At 47.4% G+C, this 19,577-nt stretch overlaps 1 protein-coding gene across 2 annotated transcripts in view; it reads left to right on the top strand.

Annotated features, from left to right (window-relative positions):
- Positions 1-842: 842 nt before the first annotated feature.
- Positions 843-19,577, top strand: part of Tmem184b (transmembrane protein 184B) — a 59,120-nt gene continuing 40,385 nt past the window's right edge. For both annotated transcript variants that reach the window (XM_069999522.1, XM_069999521.1), the window contains exon 1: positions 843-924. The gene's annotated coding sequence lies outside the window, so the exon portion shown is untranslated. The remainder of the gene's footprint in view (positions 925-19,577) is intronic.

The raw sequence follows: 19,577 nt of genomic DNA, 5'->3' as shown, positions 1-19,577 counted from the left end.
AGACCCCAGTGGGGAGGTCAGTGGTTTCCAGAGAAAGCAGCTTGTAAGTCTCTTACAGACTGGGAAGAAAAACCCTTTCAGTGCTTTGCAGTTTCATGTCCGGTTAACTGTGTACAGCACTCAGTGTTTCTTCATTCCATAACTCCACACGCATCCTTTGCACAACTGACAGTCACTGGGTTTTGTTTTTCCTTCAAAAGGCTCAAATGAGGGGCTGGGAAGGTGGCTCAGTGGTAGAGCACTTGCCTTGCATGCCTGAGGCCCTGGGTTCGGATTCCTCAGCATCACATAAGCAGAAAAAGCTGCAAGTGGCGCTGTGGCTCAAGTGGTAGAGCGCTAGCCTTGAGCTGAAGAGCTGAGGGACAGTGCTCAGGCCCAGAGTTCAGGTCCCATGACCGACAAAAATAAAGAAATAAATAAAAATAAAATAAAATCCAAGGTAGGTTTTTTTTAAAAAAGGCTCAAATGAAGGCAATTAGGGATAAAGCGAGAGAAGCCCTAGCCACCCAGATAGGAGCTAGGAAGAGAGCGTGCCCAGAGCTCAGTCCTCCAGTCCTAGGAAGCTATGTGGCAGGCAGAGCTGGAGGAGCTGAGAGAGTCAGCCTTGCTAGGCCGGTGAGTTTGCTGAGCTAGATTAGAACCAGGCCGTCCCTCTCTTGTACACCGTGCGCGAAGCTTCTCCGTCTCCGTGCGGCCCCTTTAAGACCCGCTGAGTGATCTCAACCGCGCGCTCTCAGCCCCGCCCTCCCCGGCGGCGCTCCCGGCGCGCATGCGCGTGGGGGGGGCGGCACTCGCGGGGGCTCTGGACGCGCCGGCGGCGGCGGCGGCGGCGGCGGCGACTCCCGGCGGCGGCGCTTCCCGCCCCGCCCGCAGCACCCGGCCGCCGCGCGATGCCCGCACGCGCCTGTGCCATGGGCTCCTGAGGTAACACGCCCGGCTGCCTCGCCCGGGGCTCCCCGAAGGGCCGGCCGCAGCCTCCCGGGGCTGGGGGGCGGTTTGCAGAGGCCCGGGCGGGGGGCGCCCGCGGGGGTGTGGGCCGCGTGTCCGCGGCGGGGCGGGCGCGCAGGGGGCCGGGGCTGGCCGGGACGGAGCGGGCGCGCGGCCGTGGGTGTGCCCGCTCCCCCCCTGCGCGCCAACGTGGCGGGGCCCGCGCCGGACCCGGCGTCGGGAGGGGGGCCCGGGCGGGGGCGCGCGGGGAGGGGGCGCCGGCGCGGCGGGCCGGGAGTGTGCGGGGCCGGGCGCGGCCGGGCGCGGCCGGTGACCCGCAGGGCCTTCGGCGTTGCGTGATGGGGAAGGCGCTCGCCGGGCGCTCGCGTGTGGAATCGGGTCTCCGGGGACCCGCCGCTCCGGAGGGCTTTCTTTTGGGGGGGAGGGTGTTGCTGGTCTTGTGAGTTGTGACTTGTATCCCCCAGCACGCCCTGGGGCCCCTGGCTTGGATCTGGCCACCTCGTCCACCTTGTGTCCAGTGCTAGGCGGCCCCGGGCTTTTGGCAAGGCAGCCGTTCTGGGGAGTGGGCTTGGTTTCCCAAGGGGGTATTTGATAAGCCAGCCCTTTCACCCCCTCCCCTCCCTCCTCTCCCCCCTCCTTTTCTCCCTCTTCTCCTCCCTCCTTCCCTCTGCACTTGGGCGAAGTGGAGCCAGGCAGGTGTTTGCACGCTTGATGTGTGTGTGTGTGTGTGTGTGTGTGTGTGTGTGTGTGTGTGTGTGTGGTGAAGGCTATGTATTATTTATCTGGCTGCGGGTGCCTTGTGTCTGGAGAGAGGTAGCAATCTGTGCCTGGAGGCTGGAGTGCTGCCGTCAGCCAGGCCTGTACACAGGCTTGCTCACTGACCTGCACAGGAGACGCCGGTCTCAGAGGGATGACTAGCCGTACACTCAGCGCCCCTTTCCAGGTGCCTTGACAGCATGATCTGGTGGGCTCTTGGCCTCTGCACATGGGAATGTCTTGTTGAAAAGAACTTGTTGGGACAGTGGGGTGGGGTGGGAGGCTCCAGGAGCCAGGTCTGTGCTCCCTTGGACAAGCATAGAAGACCTCTCAGTAATGACACTGATACACAAAACACAGGAGAAAGGGATGTATATAGAAAGGTGGGTTCAAGCTGGGGAGGACCTAAGATGCTTGGCAGGAAAGACTCTTGCACAAAGGGACATTTGGGCTCAGACTGGAAGGATGACTGACATTCCTTTTGCTTTCCAAGTCTGTTTTCCCAGTTAACTCCAACAACAGCCATGCGAATCAGGAATTGTTGTTTTGCCTATTTGGGGACAAGAACAACTGAGGCTCCCTTGTCTGTGACACTGGAAGGCCAGATGGAATTATCCTTTAGCCAGAGCCTCCCTCTTGTCACATCTCATAACTTATTAGAATCTACTATACCATTCAGGGATCAGGCTTTGTGCTATTTCCATCTCTTACTGTGCTGTTTTCTCTCCTTATGTTCCCTGGAGTAGAAACAACTAGGGGCATAGAGGTCTGATGATGAGTTGGACTGGAGGCTCCTAGTCTGCTGGGAGATGCGCAGAGCGTGATCTCAATCTGGTCAGAGGCCCCTGTGTGACCACTGGGGGATACCGGAGGCACTAACTTCCCCTTTGCCCCCATACCCACAGGCAATTGAGGCAATCTTGTGCAGTCCTGGGGATTCTGGATATGTTATACGTTGTTTCCATGGTGGTGGGGATTGTATAAGGAGCCCTTTAAAACTCTCTCAGTGGGATGGAAGAGAGCTTCCAGGCCGAATGCTTGCCAGTGACCCAGTTGTCCCAGTTCCTTGGGATTGGCTGAGTTCTGTGAGCTTGAGCTGTTTGGAAGTTGTTTTCTTCCACTCTGTCTTTTTCTTCTGATGCTTGAACACAGGGCCTTGCACATGCTGGGCAAGCTCTCTAACACTGAGCCACATCCCCAGCCTGCTCCCACTCATTTTTGTCTTTGAGATTTTTGCTCCTGTTTGCTGGCTAGCCTGCCCAGCCTTCTCCCAGAGAGGGACTCAGTGCTATTTCCAGTCCCTGCTGTGCTCATTTCTCTCAGTACATTCCCTAGAGTAGAAACCAGCCTTGGCAAGGCAGGCTACAGCCCTATATTGTTTTGAAAACCTGTAGCAGCGAATGAGACTGGGGATTTGGTGTGTGTGTGTTCCAGAAGGCCTGCAGCTGGGCTCTGGTGCTCTTTGGAGTCCGCCCCAAGATCTTTGGCTGAGGCTGTTGCAGGTAGCAAGCTCTTACTCAATACCTACCGTGTGCCAAGCACTGTTGGACCTCCAGAAGCTAGGCCAGAAACATGGGTTGTACCCTCTTAAAAGGCTGTGGTTGGTAGAGGGAGACCAATGTGTAACAAATATGTGTAAGACAGTGCTCTACTTGTGTTCGAAACAGAGGGCCCTGAAGGGGCCCAGAGTACAATGGGAACAACAGCTTGTTTATTGAGCATTTACTTTGTGCCAGGCACAGTTCAAAGTGCTCTCATCCTCTTATCACTTTCTTTTTTTTTTTTTGTCGGTCGTGGGGCTTGAACTCTGGGCCTGGGCGCTGTCCCTCAGCTCTTCAGCTCAAGGCGAGCGCTCTACCACTTGAGCTACAGTGCCACTTCCGGTTTTCTGGTGGTTTATTGGAGATAGGAGTCTCACGGTCTCTCCTGCCCGGGCTGGCTTTGAACCGCGATCCTCAGATCTCAGCCTCCTGAGTAGCTAGGATTATAGGCGTGAGCCACCAGCGCCCGGCTCCTCTTATCACTTTCTATATCCAAGCTGAGCCACTGACCTGGGCTGTGCCAGAAGTCCCCTTGCCCCTGAAAGACTAGGGCTGCTGCATCTACAGAGGAAGAGGAGGGCTTTCTGGGAACCCTAGGCCAATGTGCAGTCCTGAAATGCCTTGTCTCCAAATAGGCCTTCCATGGGCCAAGTTGTGAAGACCTTTAAAGGACCCACTAAAGAGAGTTTAACCTTAAGACTGGTTTAGTAGGAACCCTTGAAAGATGTGCTCAGCTTTGTGTTATATGGCAGGGTCATCTTCTTGTACCCTCCTTTTCCTGATTCCTGCAATGGCTCCATGATGACCTGCCTCCTTCCTGTTTTCTCCCCACTGGTCCTGAATCTCTGTAGTTTTCTGCTGCCCCACCTTTCTCTTCCTCCTGAACTTGTGATCTGAAGGTGTGTGTCATGGGGCTAGGCCGCTAGGCCCTCTCTGGTCAATGTGTCTGCCCTGCAACTGGCCTCTTCTACTGCTAAAAATTGGCCCCACTGCTCTATAATTTCGTTCCCTCAAGTCTCATGGTCACCACTGACTTCTCATGCACTCATGGGGAATGCCTTTAAAATCCATGATTCCCATCTGCTCCTGCCCCTCACCAAGTTCTCAGCGCTATAAATACAGGCCGAGGGGAGCAGGGGTCAGAACTGGATTCAGAGCCCGGCAAGCTAGCTTTGGCTGCTGTCTAGCTTGTGAGCTCACTAGGGACTTGCTTATTCTACTCTGCTGGCTGCTCTGGTCAACTGGTATTTTATGCAACTTGCTTGTCTCACTAGAGTGTGAGGAATCAGGCCATCCCTCCTTGCAGTGCTATTGGCTGTGGAGTCTTTTACAGAATACTGCTGAAGCCTAGCTGAGAAGGAAGGGGCAGGGGTGATGGGCTAGGCTAGAGGGGGGAATTCTGACCTGGATGCCTTGGTGTAGGTGGTTGAGGATTTGAGAACAGGTCAAACAAGGCCAGTGGGACCAGGAGGGAGAGGGTTTAAATGAGCTGAGCAGTGCTAAAGACTCAGGGTGAGAACTCGGATGTGCTTGAAACCTTTCCTTGGGCAAGTTGCTTGCCAGGTTATAATTCCTGATCTTTAAAAATAGGTGTGCTGCCGGGCTGGGAAGGTGGCTCAGTGGTAAAGCGCTTGCCTTGCATGCATGAGGCCCTGGGTTCGATTCCTCAGCACAACATAAGAAAAAAGAAAAAAGCCGGAAGTGGTGCTGTGGCTCAAGTGGTAGAGCGCTAGCCTTGAGCTGAAGAGCTGAGGGACAGTGCCCAGGCCCAGAGTTCAGACCCCACGACCGGACCCAAAAAAAAAAAAAAAAAAAATGTGTGCTGGGTGCCAGTGGCACACGCCTGTAATCCTAGCTGCTCAGGAGGCTGAGATCTGAGGATCACAGTTCAAAGCCAGCCCTGGCAGGACTATGACGCTTATCTCCAATAAACCACCAGAAAACCGCAAGTGGCGCTGTGGCTCAAGTGGTAGAGCGCTTGCCTTGAGCTGAAGAGCTGAGGGATAGCACCCAGGTCCAGAGTTCAAGCCCCACCACTGACCAAAAAAAAAAAAAAAGTGTGTGTATGTGTGTATGTGTGTATGTGTATATGTGTATGTGTATTGGTCCTGGGGCTTGAACCTAAAAGTCCTCTCTTTAGCTTTTTTTTGCTCAAGGCTGATGCTCTACCACTTAAGCCACAGCTCCATTTCCTCTCTGGGCTGGCTTTGAACCAGGATCCTCAGATCTCAGCCTCCTGAGCCATTGACACCTGGCTACAGTGGAGATTCTAATAGTGCCTCTGGGGCTATGGTGACCAAATATCTGCATGTAGCTCAGTGTGGCACCTGGCAGTACACACCAGTGTTTCCTGTTAACTTACAGGCCTGTTTATTTATTCAGGAAGGAGATGATGGTCTTGTGTGCCAGGCAGTGTGTGAGGAGCTGCATCCTTGGGAGAGAGACATCCAACACAGGACAGTTAGAACTGTCATAGGTTCTTTATGTAGTACTGAGGAATTGAACCCAGGGCTTAATACATGCTAGACATGCAAGCACTTTACCACTATGCCACATTCCCAGCCCTGGGATCTCTTTCTTTTTCTTCTTCTTTTTGCCAGTCCTGGGGCTTGAACTCTGGGCCTGGGCACCGTCCTTGAACTTCTTTCGCTCAAGGCTAGCACTTTACCACTTGAGCCACAGTGCCACTTCAAGCTTTTCTTAAGCCACAGCACCACTTCCAGATTTTTCTGTTTATGTGGTACTGAGGAATCGAACCCAGAGCTTCATGCATGCTAGGCAAGCACTCTACCACTAAGCCACATTCCCAGCCCCCAGGATCTCTTAGAGACCAGAAGGGGAATAGGTAAGCCGGAGGGAGTGCAGGGAGAAACTAGATGGACACTTACCTTTTGGATTTCCTCTTCCTTCCCTCCCCATGATCTCTCCTCTCTGTAGTGAATGTGGTAGAGGTACCCTAACACTGAACATTCTGCATGACAAAACTGTGGCCTCATTAACAGCCTCTGTTCCCGAGACTTTGCTTTTCCACAGCCTTGGAGGGAATTGAGAAGCTGGAATTAGACTGGATACCCAGGCAGCATTCACTCACGTGCCTGTCTGTGCTGTTAGCACTGCTGAACCTCTGTGCTTGGGCACAACCTAGAAAGCTGGCACGTGGCTTCCAGTGGATAGCTTTTCCAGTCTTCAGTTAGTGATGGCTCAGTGTTTAGCATGCAGCCTTGCATCAAGTAGATGCTGGCATGTCCTGAACAGATGGACAGTGGATGGGTTAATGGTATTGCCACTTGAGATAATACTGGAATTACTGGGGCTGGGAAGGTGGCTCAGTGGTAGAGTGCTTGCTTTGCATGCATGAGGCCCTGGGTTCGATTCCTCAGCACCACATAAGCATAAAAAGCTGGAAGTGGTGCTGTGGCTGAAGTAGTAGAGCACTAGCCTTAAGCTGAAGAGCTAAGGGACAGTGCCCAGGCCCAGAGTTCAGGTACCATGACTGGCAAAAAAAACAAAAAACAAATACTGGAATTACTCTTGGAATGGGAGGGATGTCCATGGTGCTGAGAATAAGATTGTTTATTAGGACTGAGGTTATTATTTTATCGGGACCCAGTAGTGCCCAAGACTAGGCTTGAGGCTTCCCAAGGACTGGTGCCTGTGGAGGGTAGGGAGTTCTCAGGCCTGAGAGGAGGCAGGAAGCCCAGCAGACACCTCCTTTCCTTCTCCTGTGGGGCGGAAACTAGAGGGGGAAGAACCCACCCAGAAAACCTTTGTGCCTGACCTGCGTCACGTCCAGCTCTGCCATGTTTTCAGAAGTGACACACTGAAGTATTGACTTAGTAAGCAATTGACAGTGTCCCTCTCAGTTTTGGCAACTTTAAGAAACAAGTATGCTGTAGATGTACTCGTTCGTAGTAAACTTGGAATACAGAAAGGATTAGGATAAAACTGGTTGTGGTAGCACAGGTCTGTAATCCATGCAGTGGGGGAGAGAGGTCTGAGGCAAGAATATCATGAATTCTAGACCAGCCTGGGCTACTTACAGGATCCTGGTGGTTTTGTTTTTTTTTTTTTTTAAGCCAGGTGTTGTTGGCTCATGCTTGTAATCCTTCCTACTCAGGAGGCTGAGATCTGAGGATGTTCAGAGTCAACCAAGGGGGGCTGGGAATGTGGCTCAGTGGTAGAGTGCTTGCCTAGCATGCATGAAGCCCTGGGTTCCATTTCTCAGTACCACATACACAGAAAAAGCCAGAAGTGGTGCTGTGGCTCCTGTGGTAGAGTGCTAGCCTTGAGCAAAAGAAGCTCAGGGAGGGCTGGGAAGGTGGCTCAGTGGTAGAGCACTTGCCTTGCATGCCTGAGGCCCTGGTTTCGATTCCTCAGCACCACATAAGCAGAAAAAAAAGCCGGAAGTGGCGCTGTGGCTCAAGTGGTAGAGCGCTAGCCTTGAGCTGAAGAGCTGAGGGACAGCGCCTGGGCCCTGACTTCAAGCCCCAGGACTGGCAAAAAAAAAAAATTCCAGCCAAGGTAGGAAGCAGAAAAAAGCCAGACGTGTCGCTGTCGCTCAAGGTGCTAGCCTTGAGCTGAAGAGCTGAGGGACAGCGCCCAGGCCCAGAGTTCAGCCCCCACGACCGACCAAAAAAAAGAAAAAAAAAAAAAGCAAGAAATTGTACTGTGGTTCAAGTAATAGAGCACTAGCCTTGAGCACAAATGCTCAGGGACAGTGTCCAGGCTCTGAGTTCAAGACCCAGGACCAGCACAAAACAAAACAAAGAGCCAAGAAAGTTGGCCAGATAGGGTGGTTCATGACTGTAATCCCAGCTACTCAGGAGGCAGAGGCAAGATCATCTGTCTTAAATAGAGCCATAGTGCTTTGTTCCAAGTTCTGTGTAGGAAAGATGAGGTACCTGCCCTTTGTCCTGGTCAGCACTATAGTATCAACACTGGACCAAACGTTATTCGGTGATGACCTGGGGTGAGCCACTTGTCCTATCTGAGCTTTACCCCTCAACAAAGATTTCTCCCCCTTCTTCACCTCCTGATGCTGCAAGGCTCAGGTGGGTTCCCAGAAGACTTTGAGTGCTCACTGGGTGTAGGGGTCCATGTCTATTAGTCTTAGCACTCAGGAGGCTGAGGCAGGAATATCTTGATTTTGAGGTGTGGTTTGGAGGCTGAGCAGGAAGGAAGGAGTGGGGGGCATGAACATGCGCAGAAGTAGGTGTGCACTCTGCATGTTGCCTCTCTCCTAACCTGAAACCTGTCCAGTGATCTTCCTAAGGACCCTGGTTCCCTTGCTGGGATCATGGTGCCTCTCAAGATGGCTACTTCTCTGAGAGAGGATAGAGTGAGAAGTCAGCACATCTGTCACCCTGAAAAGACAGCCTACCCTCCCCCCTCTATTTTTTCCTGCTGTAACTCTGGACAGGCTATATCTAGGGAGGCCCTGCCCACTGGCAAGTGGCTCAAACCTCGATCTGCTAGATGAGCTGTCCCTAAGTCCTCTGGGTCATTATTTACAGAAAAGCTCAGAGAGAAAAATAACTAGCCCCATGGTGCTGCTATAGCTGTGCCCGCTGGTAGAGCCTGTTGGTTTCTGACCTACCAACTCTCACCACCGTGGCCTTCATTTTATGCAGAGTGAGCAATGAGTATGCTGGGGTCCATCAGTATCAGTTTGAGGGCCTGTAAAGCACAAGGACAGGTGTTGGCAAAGATGCGTGAGATTATGTTCATGTTAATTAATAGCAGCTAATTATCTTAATTTTCTCTTCATTGTAATTTGTACAGGGCTTTGCACATTACATTTCACACACATGCTTTCATTTAATCCTAACATTGCCTGCAAACCTTGGATTACTAATAATTATTGTTACTATTCTTATTTGGCAGAAGGAGAAGCTGAGACTCAGACTTGCCTAAGATCATGGGGAATGCAGCAGTCAGGTTTTCTGGCATTTCATTCCCTGCTGGCCACAGCACTGGTCTCCATAGAGAGCTCATTCACATCCACTGGAGAGCTCAGCATCATGAATTGCTGCAGTGTATCATTAAGGGTACAGGTCAAAGCTGGGGGTCCAGGAGGCAGAAGCCTTTCTGCTGGGGGGGGCGACTGAAGGGCAGTTGAGCTCAGGCTTTGTGTACTGTAGAGCTTGACAGGTGGAGAGGTAAGAGGAAATAGGGAGACAGCTTTCATGTAGTAGGGTCACTTGGAAATACATACAGGGACCTGGGACACAAGCAAGTGACTTTAGACACCAAGGCCGGGAAACCTTCCCAGGGAACTTGGGGCCCTTCTATAGGAGTGTAGCCAGTCATCTCTACATGAGTTTCTCAGTGGGATTTAAAGGAACAGGATGTATAAAAATATAAGATTTCCAGGACAGTATGTGTCATTTTGTGAGGGTAGCCTTATGTGCTGTGCATTGGTTAGAAGGACTTCCCTAGCAGCCTGGGCTCTGTACTGTACCTGAGCTTTTTGTCTCAAGGCTAGCGCTGTACTACTTGAGCCACTGCTCACTTGCAGCTTTTTGGTGATTAATTGGAGATAAGAGTTTCAATAGACTTTCCTGCCTAGGCTGGCTTTGAACTGTGATTCTCGGTTTTGAGCCTCCTGAGTAGCTAGGTTTACAGGGGTGAGCCACTGGTACCTAGCAAAATTATATCTATCTATCTATCTATCTATATATGGATAGATATATATATATTTTTTTGTCGGTCGTGGGGCTTGAACTCTGGGCTTGGGCGCTGTCCCTCAGCTCTTCAGCTCAAGGCGAGTGCTCTACCACTTGAGCTACAGCGTCACTTCCAGTTTTCTGGTGGTTTATTGGAGATAGGAGTCTCACAATCTTTCTTTCCCGGGCTGGCTTTGAACCATGATCCTCAGATCTTAGCCTCCTGAGTAGCTAGGATTACAGACGTGAGCCACCAGCGCCCGGCTCAAAATTATATTCTTTTTTTTTGGGGGGGGGGTCCGGTCGTGGGTCCTGAACTCTGGGCCTGGGCACTGTCCCTCAGCTCTTCAGCTCAAGGCTAGCACTCTACCACTTGAGTCACAGCGCCACTTCCGGCTTTTTTCTTTTTGCTTATGTGGTGTTGAGGAATCAAACCCAGGGCCTCATGCATGCAAGGCAAGCGCTCTACCACTGAGCCACCTTCCCAGCCCCTCAAAATTATATTCTTAACACCCAGCAGCTGCACTTCTGTGAATTTATCCTGCAGACATATTCAGTGTATGTGCAAAATGACTTAAATAGTCGTTGCTTCCTTTTTGAAATAGGTAAAGATTGGAAACAACCTAAATTGTCCACTTACTGGGGGGCGTCATACACAAGTAATGGCCACCTGTCCTAACCACAGAATACTGTGCAGCCATAAAAAATGAGATGGAAACGCCACATGTTGAGACAGAACAGTAGCAAATGTAAATCATGGGGGTGAAAGAGGTAGGTAGAGGGAGTTGTGTCACCACACTAAAACTTAGAGGGACTATGCTTATATGTGTACAGAGGGCATCTGGACAATGGAAGAATCTGGGAGCTGTGGTGCCTCTAGGGGGTGCTGGTACCAGGTGATTAGTTGCGGATGGTCCTATGTCTCTTCCCCTCCACCCCCAAGACACAAGGTCTCACTGTGCTAGAGCCCAATCTGGCTCTAAGCTCCCTGAGCTCAAGTGCTCTTCCTGCCTCAGTTCCATGAGTAGCTAGAACTATAGGCACATATTACCATTCCTGACTTATCTGTATACCTTCTTTCTGGTTTTGTTTTGTTTTTGGTAGTACTCAGGGCCTCTTGCTTGTTAAGCAGATGCTCTATCATGAACTACTCTGCCTGTCTCTTGTGTTGGTTATTGTCAAGATAGGGTCTCACTTCATACTTGAGTAGACACAAACCCCAGTCCTTCTGTGTGTGTTTTCCTTTGACACTGGGCCCCTACTGTGCCCAGCCATTACTGAGAATGAGTTTCATAGACTTTTCTGCCCATGCTGGCATTGAACCAAGATCTTTCAGTCTTCCAGAAATTAAGTGAAAAACATGAGCGATGTGACTGCAAAAAGATTTGACCACTCGCTCCAGGACAGCCAGACTCACCAAACCCTGACTGTACCAGCCAGCTAGGCCCTGGTGGCCCATGCCTATAATCCTAGCTACTCAGGAGTCTGAGATCTGAGGATCGTGGTTCAAAGCCAGCCTGGGCAGAAAAGTCCCTGTGAGACGTTTATCTACAATTAACCACTCAAAAACTGGAAGTGGTGCTGTTGGTCAAGTGGTAGAGCGCTAGCCTTGAGCACAAAGAGGCTCCGGGACAGTGCCCAGCCCCTGAGTTCAAACCCCACAGCTGACAAAAGCGCCAGCCTCATCAGACTCTGACTGCTGAGTAATAAAAATGCACCAGAATCCTGCCCAGTGAGACTGAGGAGGAGAGTTTGGAGGTTCCTTGGTAAATGTGTTTCCCTGGCCCCTTCCTCACTACCAATGGCCAGCTTTGGCACTGAATCCTGGCTGTGGCTGGCCACTTCCTTCCCTAAAAACCCTCAGGGTCTTCCCCATAGATGGCAAAAGGCAGCCTTACCTGCCTTGGGTATCCCAGGCCTCCTGATGTGTGCTTGATGAGCCCTGACTTCCAGACTCTTACCTGCCCACCTTTCCCTGTGCAGTACTGCCCTTTGTCCTCCAGCAGCTGGAACTGTTTCTGTCTGGGTACTTGGGACTTTTGACACCATCCTGGTATCTGATTCTTACTGGGCTGCAGACTCCTCCCTAGTAGATCTTTGCTCACAGACTGTAATTTGTTCAATGCTTGCAGAGAGAAGGGCAGCAGAGGAATGAACTGGTGAAGGTGGGGACTCGCTGATACTTACAGGGACTAGCCTTCAGGACAGGGCTCCATACTGTGCAATTGCGGGCCCCTTCCTTGCATCCTTGAGAACATAGCATGCAGCTCCTGTTTCCTTCTGTGCAGATGAGAAAGCAGAACACATCAGGGTCCCATACTAAGGTGTGGGCTTTGCCTCAAAGCTCTCATTAGTATTTCTGCCTGTCTCACATTCTAGTAGTACCAATACCTTGGCTTGCTCCTATAGCCTGTCCCACTGGTTATGGGCACTGCACCGTGTATCTAAGGGCACTTTTTTTTGTTTTTGTTTTTTTTGCTGATGCTGGGCTTGAACTCAGGGCCTGGATGCTCTTCTTGAGCCCCTTTGTACTCAAGATTAATAATCTATCACTTGAGGTACAGTGCCTCTTCCGGCCTTCTCTGTTTATGTGGTACTGAGGAATTGAACCCAGGGCTTCATGAATGCTAGACAAGCACAAGCACTCTACCACTAAGCCACATTCTCAGCCTAAGGGCACTTTTGACTGTAAGCTTTTTTTTTTTTTTGTCAGTTGTGGGGCCTGAACTCAGGGCCTGGGTGCTGCTCAAGGCTAGTGCTCTACCACTTTGAGCCACAGCTCCACTTTCAGTTTTCTGATGGTTAATTGGAGAAGAGTCTCATGGACTTTCCTGCTTGGATTGACTTTGAACCATGATCTTCAGATCTCAGCCTCCTGAGTATCTAGGATTACTGGCCTGAGCAACCAATGCCCAGCTACTACAAGCTTTTAAAGGTCCAGTGTTGTCTGGTATGCATATAGAAGGTGTTTATAAACTTTTCATGAGATCTGACTACAGAGAAATACACAAATCTTTGAAGTATAACTCTGGATTTTTATATCTATATACTATGTAAGTCACTGTCCTGATGAAACCACATGGCACTACCCTGGGCCTCCTCCTGGCCGGGTAATGGCTCCTCATCACCTGTGATTCCTTAGTCTGGTTTTGAGCATCCCCTGAGCACAGAGTCTCTGATATCTGGCTTTCTCCCTCCGCATTGTCAGTAAGATGATTTGTTCTTTTCTATAGTGCGGAGGTGTTCGCTGACTGAATATGCCTATTCATGTAGCCCTTCTGTGGGAGGGTGGCCTCTGGGCTTACCCAGCCTCTTCTGCTGTGAACTCTTTTGCCCTTGTCTGTGGGGTGCACATTCACTCATTGCTATGTGAGCGTGTGTGTGTGTGTGTGTGTGTGTGTGTGTGTGTGTGTGTGTGTGTGTGTGTGTGTGTGTGTGTGTGTGTGTGTGTGTGTGTGTGTGTTGTCTGTGGGGTGCACATTCACTCATTGCTATGTGAGAGAGAGAGAGAGAGAGAGTGTGTGTGTGTGTGTGTGTGTGTGTGTGTGTGTGTGTGTGTGTGTGTGTGTGTGTGTGTGTGTGTGTGTGTGTGTGTGTGTGTGTGTGTGTGTGTGCATCCCCAGCACAATGCACATTTGTGTGAAGGAAGGTCAAATTGAGATCTTTTCACCAAGAAATCTTGGGCTAGGTTTTATGCTGGCAGGGTCTTGTGGACCTGGTATGGGGGTCTTAGCTCAGATAGCCAGCTCCCATGGGGCAGTAGAGCTCAGTGCTGGTCACTTGTAGAGGTGCTCCCAAGTCCAGCAAACAGGTTGAGCATTGGTCCATTTGTACTTAATTTGGGAGAAAGTTGGGGGTGATTAGAATTTGGACTGGTTTGTAATTCAAGGCTGGATTAAGGACCTCCCGCTGAAGGATTTTAAATTCCTCTGTTTGCCTTTATTTCTGCATCTCCCCCACTGCAAGTGACAGGCAGGTATGTGATTGTTGATTTTTTTTTTTCCTTCTTGTTTGAAAGATTTGTGGGAATGTGCCCTGGGAGAGGAGGAGATGCAGATCCTCCAGACTAGCCCTACATGGGTTGTGTTGATTAGAGAGGAGTGGGAGGCAGAGTGGACCCCTGTCCTGCTGTGAGGGCTTGTGGTCCCCTTTCAGGAGGCTGGCCAGGCGGAGCTGCCAGCTCCTGGCCTAGCTGCTCTCTCCCTCTAATCCCCTTTTGGAAAAGGGCCCAGCTGTAGGCCACCGCCAATGCTTCTGATGTGGGTCAGCCTTCCCCCTAAAGGCAGCCACCCAGAAGCTAATGGAGCAGAGTGCGACGGACCAGCTCGGCCGGAGCACTGGGACCGACGGGACAGGGATCTCGGGATAGGTGGGCAAAGGAGTCGGCGAAGTGACAAACAGACACAGACTCAAAAGAGTTGCATCTGAGTGTATCTTTATTGAGGAGAATTAACATTTTTATACAGTGTGTGATTGTGACATAGATTCTTTGTTTATTTAAGCACGTAATCAATTTTTTAAAAGGCAAAGCATTGATGAATTACATGAAAATTAATGACTATCCCACCAACTGTTTAAGCTAAGTGGTGCGAAACAAGTCTAGCATATTGTTTAATAGAATACGTCATCTATTCAGCCTTTTTTATGTTTAATAATTAACAAACCTAAGACAGGGCTGTACTTACATTATACTCTTTTTAATTTTATCCAACTAATTTCATCTTTATAAGCTCCTGTATAAGGAAATGGTTCTTGGTTGGTACAGGAAATATGTTACTAACTTTATATTTTGTGTGAAAACACCATCTATTCCCTATAATGTAAGTTGGACTAAACTTAATCATAACTGTTGGGAGAATCTTTCTTTTTCTTTTATAATCAGAGGTCCCTTCTTTTTAGAACTCTCTAAACTACTGGGATAACTCTTTCTAACTTAGTTTAGTTTATTGATTTTGTCTATTAGACATATCTAGAAATTTTAAGTCTTTATATTTACTATTCATGAGCTGTAAAACCGCTTGTGAAGTTGTAGGAGTTTCTGGAGGCAACGTCACATCAGATGATAGATTGATTGGGGGATTGCCCACATTTAATCTTTGGCCTTAGTCTTTATTACTTTAGAGAAGCCATCTCTATTGGACTGGAAAAATACAACATGCTCTGTTCACGGATCAATGGAAAAATAGCCAAAATGAGAATAAAGCAACGAATGTACAGCCAAGAAGAATATAGTAAGAATAAAGGTAGAGGCTATAAAGGTGCAGCCAAGTGTATGGGAAGCCTTGAACCAACATCCCCTTCCTGGGGGCATGCTTCCTTGAAGCTCTTTGTCCAACACAATCTCTCACGCAGACTCCGCAGAAGGTGGGGTGGCACCCACTGGTCACAGAAAGATGTCCACTCAGCTGGAAATACCAGGAACCACTGGAAGTGAAGAAACTTAAGTGTTTGACCTTGTTTCTCTGGCCAGAGACTATTCATTGAACTTGCAGTCCCTTATTCTGTTGTCGAGGTCAAATCAGAAGCCATCTGTCCACCACAGGCAGCTTTATGGAAGTGCTCCGCCCACCTGCGCTGGCTTCTCTTTGCTGAACCCAGCTAAGGACTCCTTGCAGACACATCTTCATGGCTGCTTTGCCTGCTGTGATCTCTGCTCCTTTCCAAATGCTTGCTTCGGCAGCTTCCTCTCCATTGTGCCTCTCGGACTGGGTTCCCATAGTGGTTGGATACTGAGCTGCTTGTTAGAGGAGGAAACAAGAGTTGTTGTATACAATGGCAGGCCTGAGTTGGCCTGGAGGCAGGACAGACGCTCTCCCAGGTGGGACTTGTCAGGGCACAGGGCAGGCATCCTGCCACTGGGCCCTGGGTCACTGTGGTGAGCAGCAGTCACACTGGAACTTCTCTTTCTCAGAGAACAACGGGTTAATTCTGACCAGATTGTCTTTTTTAGGGAATCCAGTTCTCCACCAACTCCTGGGGGATGCCTGGGGCTTGAGTCTATGCCAGGCTCCACTCCTGTCCAGAACCTTTCATTACAAATGTTTCAACCAAGTGTACGTGGCGTGGCATTTCTTCCCTTTTTATTTTTTAATTGAAGCTCGTGAATGTCTTGGCGCACAGAAGAGACAGATTTAAAGATCAGGCGGAAAATGATTGGAAATATAAGAATAAGAATTAAGAGAATTGATCCGACAATAGCAATTATAATTATTACATGAATCCAATCCAGAGGATTGAGGGCCTCCAAGTTATGTTTAAGTGACTCTGCCAAAGACTGTAAGTTTCTTACATCTAAATGAACTTTACTAACTGCTGTAATTTTGTCCTGTAAAGCCTCCATATCATGAGAAATATCGTTATCTCTCCAAACTCCTAACAGATGATTTTTGGTGGCATTCCAATTAAAAGAAGAGTTATATTTTAAAGGAGTAACACAGATATAATTAAAACTAGCATGACATTTAACTGAAAGTTGTATTTTTAAATTTTGAACTTCCTGACCTATAGCCAGAACCGCTTCCTCCAGAGCATTTATTTTCATTTCTAACTTCTTATCTATAATTTGTTGTTCTGCTAAGGCTAATGTAACATTTTTGCTTAAATCATTAACAAAATGAGCAGTATTTACTTCATTTACTAAGGCTGTTGTGGAAATTACTAAAGAGGTAATTATTGTTATTAAAGCACTTATTCCTAAAATCAAGGCTGCAACAAAGCGTTTTGGCCGCAACATAACATCCAAAGTTTTTAACATTTGTAAAGCAGAATTTTCAAACCAAGGATCATTTTGTAAATCTACAGGTAACAATACATACGAAGGTCTTTTTAATATAAAAATTATAGAATATGTTTTATCCAAAGAAGAAGTAAGACAATTAGTAAAAATACAATTTTTACAACTAATATAGTATGATTTTCCTTGATTAATAATGATTACATTATCTGGTTTTCCAGCTAAAATCCCCATAGGATAACCCACACATGCTCTTACCCCAATTGCAGTACTCTTAGTTTCTTTCGGCTTTTTTAATAAAATCATGTTTGTTGCTGCAAAAAGTCTGAACAAAGCCGGCTGAACACCCGTTTTATTGTGTAAGGGGGAATGACTCACCAAAATGGGAGCCACCCACCCTGGAGTGAACCATCTTTTTAAAGGTTCCCCATATGTATCAGGAACATAGCCATTAAACTTTTGTGAATTTTGTTTTAAGTAGGTAGTATAATCATAATCGGGATTAGCAATAGAAAAATCAAAAATACTATCTGGTGCCCCATAAGGTTGTAATAAAGAGGCCTTTTGAAATCCACATTCCAACCATTTTGGTGAGGTAATTAATGCATCCCAAAATTGATCTTTGTCATGATATTTTTGTAAACAGTTATCTAAATGTATATTTTTCTTGGAAATAACAAAGGATTCATTATATGTATGAAAGCCTAATGTCATCATACCAATTTCCCACATCAGTCTTTTTTCGAACTTTTTATCACGAAATCGATCAGGGATGTCACACATCAATCCTTTTTTGAACTTTTTATTATTGGATTGATCAGGGGCATCAGTCAAAAATGTTCTATAATTTATAGGCAAACACCCGGGGAGATTTTTTCCTGATAGCGTTATACAAATTGGAGTGGTATCTGTCATTCCTTCATAGTTAATTGTTTGAGAGGTCATATGAAAATCAGAATAGTCCTCCAACCCTCCTAGCAGGTCACTATTATTTGTCATTACTTTTATTACATCCTCATCCCCCCATCCCACGGGATGTAGAAGAGGAGGATTAGGAACATATGCCCAGTATTGTTCTCCTGAAACAGACAGTGCCTGCACAGACATAATAGTAAGCATAGCAAGAAACATATTTTTAACAGTGATAGTCTTTCCTGTAGAAACCACAATCTCCTCTGAAGAATGGGTGAGCTTCTTAATTTGTCCCCAGGTTGGTGGTTGGACTTCTTTTATTGTCTTCGCCTGTTGAAGAGAAGGGTGAAGCCTTTTAAGCTTCTGTATCGCCTTCTTCTTCTGCTTCGTTTTCTTGGTTTCTGTTATTATTGTAGGGGCGCACGAGTCAGTCAGGAATCCAGATAGGTGACTCGGCATCCTGTGGAAACACACATGCATACCCTCTTCCCGAGGTGATTAATATATCGGGTCCTTTCCATGTGCCTGTAAGCAAATCTTTCCATTTAACTTTTGGATGAACTTTCAATCCAATTTCGCCCCAATGTTTTTGCATAGGTGTAAGATTTTGTTCATTAGTATTAAGGTGATTTATTACAAATAAAGCATGTTGTAATGCTTGATGGGGGGAGTAATATTGATTGCTTTCTTTTTGTCTCTGTAACTGAATTTTTAGTATTTGGTGACTTCTTTCAATTATTGCTTGACCTTGAGGGTTATAAGGAATTCCTGTAATATGTTCTATATTCCATATTACACAAAATTTTTTAAAGGCTTGTGATGTATAAGCAGGTGCATTATCAGTTTTTAGTCTTTTGGGAAGCCCCATAACTTGAAAGCAAGTCATTAGATGTTGTATAACATCTTTTACTGCTTCTCCTGTACGAGCTGAAGCATGCATTACGTGAGAAAAGGTATCTACTGTTACATGTACATAAGACAATTTTCCAAATTCTGGGATGTGAGTAACGTCCATTTGCCAGAGAACCTGAGGTTTAAGCCCTCGAGGATTAACTCCTAATTTTAATGGATGGTAAACATCTGGACAATAATCACAATTTTTTACAATTTGTCTAGCCTGTTCTCTAGTTAAGTTAAACATTCTTCTTAAGGCTAATGCATTTTGATGATGCATTGCATGACTCTTTTGTGCTACTTCCAATGCATTACAAATGATGGTTTCTTTAGTTAATAAATCAGCCATCATATTTCCAAATGCAAGAGGACCTGGTAAATTTGTATGTCCTCGTATATGTCCAATAAATATTTTTTCTTTTCTAAGTTGAATTAATTTTTGTAACTGTTGTAACAAGTCTATAATTTTTGATTGTCCTGATAAAAGAGCTGTCTCTATAGCTGGAAATAAGTTAACCACATACTTAGAATCGTTGGGCGCCACCTGCGACGGACCAGCTCGGCCGGAGCACTGGGACCGACGGGACAGGGATCTCGGGATAGGTGGGCAAAGGAGTCGGCGAAGTGACAAACAGACACAGACTCAAAAGAGTTGCATCTGAGTGTATCTTTATTGAGGAGAATTAACATTTTTATACAGTGTGTGATTGTGACATAGATTCTTTGTTTATTTAAGCACGTAATCAATTTTTTAAAAGGCAAAGCATTGATGAATTACATGAAAATTAATGACTATCCCACCAACTGTTTAAGCTAAGTGGTGCGAAACAAGTCTAGCATATTGTTTAATAGAATACGTCATCTATTCAGCCTTTTTTATGTTTAATAATTAACAAACCTAAGACAGGGCTGTACTTACATTATACTCTTTTTAATTTTATCCAACTAATTTCATCTTTATAAGCTCCTGTATAAGGAAATGGTTCTTGGTTGGTACAGGAAATATGTTACTAACTTTATATTTTGTGTGAAAACACCATCTATTCCCTATAATGTAAGTTGGACTAAACTTAATCATAACTGTTGGGAGAATCTTTCTTTTTCTTTTATAATCAGAGGTCCCTTCTT

This window comes from Dipodomys merriami, unplaced genomic scaffold (genome assembly GCF_024711535.1).
Source record: "Dipodomys merriami isolate MVZ:Mamm:240054 unplaced genomic scaffold, mDipMer1.0.p SCAF_55, whole genome shotgun sequence".
Taxonomy (NCBI): Eukaryota; Metazoa; Chordata; class Mammalia; order Rodentia; family Heteromyidae; genus Dipodomys; species Dipodomys merriami.
The sequence above is the reverse complement of the archived record's forward strand: the minus strand, read 5'-3'. Positions and strand labels throughout refer to the sequence as shown.